Below are 6724 nucleotides of genomic sequence, written 5' to 3'. Positions count from 1 at the left end.
CAAAGAGACCATAGCACGTTGGAGAGCGTAAAGGATTGTTGAAAAAATACATTAATATCGGTTGAAACACTAAATTGAATGAGTTGAGTCTCTAGATTTACTGACTTTATGATCAAGTTGATGACATCATCACAAGTCAACGACATAACCGATCTGAAGACATGACCAGACCAACCATAGGTATGGTTCCCGATTGAACCGATTAGACTGACCAGTTTGATCCAAGTTTTAAAACACTACCTTGTAGTAGTGATGCCAAAGGAGGAAGATAAAGATAAAAACACATCAATCATCTTGTCTAAATAAGAAGAAACTTGTAACTTCTTCAAACTCATTATACATAAGATCACGAGTCACCTTATTTATAGTGTTAATTCAATTTTAATGTTACATCCTTTTTATTGTTAAGCTTCAACTTTAATATGCTATGTAATAATTCTTGTAAAATTTCATTCTTTGGGAAAATTATAACTCTTTTAAATTTATTATACCTAAAATCATGAGTTACCTAAATTATGGTCTTAATTCAATTTTAATGTTACATCCCTTCACATTTCCCACCTTTAGTTTTAATATTTTATGTAATAATTATTGTGAAATTTCATTCTTTGGAAAAATTATAACTTCTTTAAATTCATTATACCTAAAATCATGAGACACCTAAATTATAATTTTAGTTCAATTTTAATGTTGTATCCCTCAACATTCTTAACCTTCAACTTTAATATGCCGTGTAATAATTGTTGTAAAATTTCATTCTTTGGGAAAATTATAACTCTTTTAAATTTATTATACCTAAAATCATTAGTCACTTAAATTATGGTCTTAATTAAATTTTAATGTTACATCCCTCCACATTCTTAACCTTCAACTTTAATATTTGGTACAATAATTTTTGTAAATTTTCATTCTTTGGAAAAATTATAACTTCTTTAAATCCATTATACCTAAAATCATGAGCCACCTAAATTATGATTTTAATTCAATTTTTTACATCCCTCCACATTCTTAACCTTCAATTTTAATATGTCATGTAATAACTGTTGCGAAATGTTATTCTTTGTCTTTTTGTATGCTAATTCTAGAATATAAGATAGGATATTATTCAAGAAAGTAATTCAATAAAATTATTTTTTGTGTTAAATTAATTCAAGATGTTATTTTGCACTTCTAACTTTTATCCTTCTAAAGATATTTTATATTTCAAAAATGTTATTTATACTGTTTTATTTAATATATATTTTCTAGACGCAAAAATAAAATTATAATATTTTTATATTAAAGTCTATAATTAAATTTTTATAATTAATAATTATTTAACATATTGCATTAGTATATGAAGGCTTGTCTTATTAAATTCAACATTAATTTGCACACATATTTATATAATATAATGCAGTAGTGTATGAATTGCAAAAATAACCATAACAATTATCATTAAAATTCTTTCAAGCGAAATTACACATCATATACTGGGAATTGATAATATTAAAAATATAAGTAAACCAACTAGAAAATAATTCATCAATCTTGTTCTAAAAAACTCCAACTTTTATGGATTTTTCTTTTGTAAGATGAATAGCTTGACAACAATCAACCCAACCACCAATAAGTATGCATCAAGAACCACTATCAATCTCCTATATGATTTTGCATGACAATTGTTTCCTAATTGGTCAAATAGAACCACCACATTGTTCTCCTTAGAGAAAGCATGATAACAAAAACCAAATGGCAATACAGGTTACATTAATCATATATTAGATAGCTATTTTTATCCAAAAAAAAGTTAAAAAAAACAAAAATAAAAAAACATACCAATGCACCAGATGAAATATCAGTTGTAGAAACTTTCTTAATTAATTGGTGCATAAACAGATGTCCAACTTTCTTAGCAACATAAGCATAAGAAGAATCTTCATTTAGATTGAGTTTAAAACTATTTGGACCTTTAGGATACATAACTATGTCATCATATCTATCTTTAACATGCCATATGAAAGTTTTTTCATCAACATATAGAAGGATCAACCAAGCACCTTCCAAGATATCATAAAAATGTTGAATTCGTTCATTATCTTTTATCAAGTAAACTTTATTTTTTTTTCTCTCAACTTTAACCTTAAACGCACTCCATAAGGATCCTCCAAATCTACACTACATTGAATTTCATTAAAAAAATGCAAAACAATTAAAATTGGCAACTTGATCTTATCCTGCAATGATATCCGTATAACACACATGTTATAAATGATCACAAATCTAACAAATCAAATAAAATAAAAGAAATACATAAGACCTTACATATCCAAGAGAGATTCACAATGAAAAATATGCCATTTTAGATTTTTAATAGATTCTTTAATATCAATTTAATAAAGATAATCTTCCATTTGATTATTAAAATAAAAAAAATAAAATTCATGAATGTATCATATCATATTACATGACAAAAAAAATTAAAATGAAAGTTTTAAAAAAAATCAATATAACTAAACCTTGGCACAAAGAAATACTCAAGTATGAAAAGCAAAGTCTTAGATCTAAAAAAATAGTCAAAACCATGGACTCTTATATAAATGAAAATAAGTACACAAAGAATGAAGAGGTTATCAATATGATGAGTAGGAGAATAATTAACATGAATGAATTTAATATGGAGTGGATGCAATTAAAATGAAGATTCAAAGATACAAAAAAAAGAGTGAGAAAATGAAGAGGTTATCAATATGGTGATAGGGGAATAGTTAACATAAATGAAATTCATATGGAGTGAATGTAATTAATGTGGAGGTTTGAGTGGGAAAATGAAGATTGCATAGATAGGTGAAGAAGATTTTGAATGGGAACAACAAAAAAGGAACTTTTATATATGATATAGATAAGAGGAGTCCATACATTAAATGTTATATGATGAATATATAAAAAAGCAAAAAAATGAGAGGCATGAATTTATATATATTAAGATATGCAATTATAATCCCATTTGGACTTGTGTTGTTTGGTTAGAAAAAAATTCATTATCAATTTTTATTAAATTATATATCCCTATCGTATAAAGAAATTGTCCTTTACTCTTGGATCATTAATCTTTAAGTTTTAATTATGTTTCATATTAAAAAAAATTGACAATGTAGTTATTCAAATTGCTACAAGGTTACTAATGATTTAACTAATTATTGATTATTAATCCTCGCAAATTTTTTTGATTATTAATTAATTGTTGCACAAAATTATTTAATTTTTACAAGTATGTTTTATTCTTTGTACAAGAGGGAACTTCCTGTGGTTTGAGCTAATGGTAGTTGGTTTGAGTTATAAAAATAGAAAAAAAATTCAATCTTATGTTTATTCATTTGAAATAATTCAACCGTAATTATTTTAGTTATTTAGTTATTTCTTACGATTTGTTATTTTATACTTTTTTTTATAAATTTATAAATTTCTGGAACAATTTTTTCTTAGTTATTCCATCAAAGTTTAAGTTTTGAATGAATATGCTAACACTCACTTCAAGTTAGCTGATTGATTCTAATATTGAAAAATTGTTAAACATAACATGTAAAAACCTTACTCCCAAAATACCTGTATACATATAAACAAGATTTGGTTTTCTAAACTTCTACATAGGTTACAATTTTTACCTTATTTTTAACACATGATCCACCTATAAATGACTATCATATTCTTTTGAATTCTTTGACTAGAAGACAATTGTTCTTAGTAGATAGAAGTTCAACATCCAGTGTTTTTAACCGTGAAAGTGATTTTATTGTAATTGAAATATGTCATGAAAATAGAATCTTGAAAATGTTCAATTATGGTGAATACATATTTAAATGATGAGATTAAACATCCTATATTAATTGATTTTATATAATTCATATGTATATTATCAATATTTTTTAAAACTCAATTTACTTCACTAATTAGAGAGTGGTAAAAAAAAGTGGAATTTTCTCACAATGGAGATGTTGTTTTGTTGCTTGAACAACCTGTAACCACATCTAAATTGATTTCATTGATTAAAAATCAAGATTAAGGTTCAACTTTTGCACAAAAACATTATCTTCAATAACTACAAATATGCTTATTTATAGAAAATTGAAGTTGGATGAAGAATTGATGGATGATGATAACATCAATTTAGATGAAAATGTCTAGATAAACTTCACAAATACATTATTGGAACAAACAATAAATAACATGATTTACTAATATGTTTGTAGAATTTTTACTTTCTTGCTTTACCTCACTTGAATTTAACTACATATTGATGCTATGGTCTTGTGTTTGTATGCTAAACAAAATTATAATCATGTTAACAATTTTTCCAGGTACTACAAGAAAAATGACCTATGCCTACAGAAAAAAATTGTCACTATAAATAAAAAATGCGTAGGTAAATGTATGATAGACTTTGTCCTACGGACGGCATATAATGACGGTTAATTGTTTGTCACTATAGGTTTTACCTACTATGTATAATGTGTAGGTAAAAGTCATTAACTTCTACTTACATCTCCTAACTATAGGTAAAAGTCTTTAATATATACTTATCATCTGTAGGTAAAAACCATATAATAATAATAATAAATCTTCTAGCTATGCTCCCTGCTACTTACCCGTTCATATGCGTTTTTTAATTATCATGTGGAAAATGACATTTAAATTGGAAGAATATGTAAATATACTACTTTGAACATATCTATAGGCCTTTCTTTTTAACTAAATTGATGGTCTTCGTTTGCAAATCATGCAAAATAGAGAAACCATGTTTGAATAATTTGTCAAACATCATACAAAAAGAGCACTTTCCCCAACCTGCCGGCTACCAAGTAAATGTGTGCGCCTATCATCAATAGGTAGAAATCGAAGTAAGAAACAAATGAAATAACCTAAAAACCAAAATATACTTAATATATAAAACTAAGAAGTAGGATACAGTCTTCAAAGAAATGTCGGATCTCGGAGATGCGTGAGGTGCAAGTTCTCTATAGTTGGTAAAGTGCTTATATTCTAGGTCATCAGCACACACTGCAATGATTTTATCATCTTTATCTCCCTGTGTTGAGCCAAATGTCAATACCACATTATATTTGTATTTGTTATTGTGGAAATGGTTGGTTTTATTGGCTAAGAAAGCAATAAATTAATTCAGTACCCCGTCAATCATGGGCATCAGTACAATGGCCCTGGCTCGCAGGAAACATCCAGGAAGAACTGGCTCCTATCAAAACAATGCAGAAACAATTCTTAATTAAATAGCCATTGCCTATTCAACAATTTAAGGCATTCTACATTTACACAATTTTACACATGTCTATAGAATATTATAAACAATATTTAATGCTTCTTGTGTAAAATATATGAATTTGAAAATGGTACTAATTTACCTGCATGAGAACCAAAGCATCAATTGGATCATTGTCTTCACACAGTGTGCGAGGGATAAAACCATAGTTATATGGATAAACAACTGATGAATACAAAACCCGATCAACCTGTGAATTATTCAGAAATCGTAAGCATAAAGATAGATGGGTATGGGGGAAAAAATCATCTGGAAAATTTGTTTCAAGATATAGCAGTAGGGGCTTCCATTCCAGTAACCAGGTAATTGGTTTGTACCTTAATCAATCCAGTCTTTTTGTCAAGTTCATACTTAACCTTGCTTCCTTTAGTGATCTGCACAACCTATAGCCATTGAACAAGCAGAAACACCCTTTTACCAGAAAACTAGTTGCAAATCAAGAATGGAATTATACAGGTGTGGTGTCATCATGCAATTGTTGTACGACGATCGAGAAGTTAAGTTATTGGAGACTAAAGTTACAAAAAGATTCAATAGCACCTAGTACAGTATTGCACTAGTGGAATGACTGCTTGCAGAACAGACACTCCATAAAATAAATGTTGAAAATAATATATAGCTTCATCTTTAACGTATAAATAGTAATAGATGACACAATGAGGCAAAAAGTATTCTTCCAAAGCAGAAGATGAGAACTTACACAATTGAAAATTTGAGGAGCCTTAGGTCCTGCATATGAAAATTAAGTAGTTTTGAAATATGATTTAAATCTTAACTATACTACATGAACAAGCAATAATATCAACAAAGTTACCAATTTCTAGATCATGCCAAGGATGGGCAGCTACTGATCTCCTTGACAATGATGAAAGAATCCTTTCATTCAAATAGAGAACTGGACGGTTTTCTCCATCTTCTTCACCATTGTCACTCATCTTTAAAAACATGGCATAGAAATAGAAAAAAGAAAATGTGAGATGAAAAAATGATGCCAAACTTGATGCATGAAAAAACATCAAATATGTTACAAAGTAAAGAAGTGGCTAATCACATCAGAGATAAGGTATTAAAGCACAATTTCTTAACAAATAATCCAAAACTTAACATTCCACCAAACCACAAAAGTATATTTTATTAACATTTCTTTTTGTAGTATATTTTATATTTGTGCCCCACCCAATATCCCTGCAAGTAAGAAGTAGCCTTTTCGGAACACATTTTATTTATATAAAAGCAAATCTAGTTAATGACTTGTATAGATTAGTTCTCTGCATACCTTTGGTATATTTGTTAGCCATTATAATCATAGTCTTGACCCAAGTTAGGAAATCACTAGCTTGTAGTTATCTTCCTTTTCTTTTTGTTGAAATTATAATAATTAAATAGCAACTAGATTGAATTCAAAACCTG

General features: G+C 27.8%; 1 pseudogene; it reads right to left on the bottom strand.

Annotated features, from left to right (window-relative positions):
* Positions 1–4683: 4683 nt before the first annotated feature.
* On the bottom strand, positions 4684–6711 carry LOC114395818 (annotated as a pseudogene).
* Positions 6712–6724: the final 13 nt, after the last annotated feature.

This window comes from Glycine soja, chromosome 18, assembly GCF_004193775.1.
Source record: "Glycine soja cultivar W05 chromosome 18, ASM419377v2, whole genome shotgun sequence".
Taxonomy (NCBI): domain Eukaryota; kingdom Viridiplantae; phylum Streptophyta; class Magnoliopsida; order Fabales; family Fabaceae; genus Glycine; species Glycine soja.
This window is presented reverse-complemented; position numbering and strand designations above follow the sequence as displayed.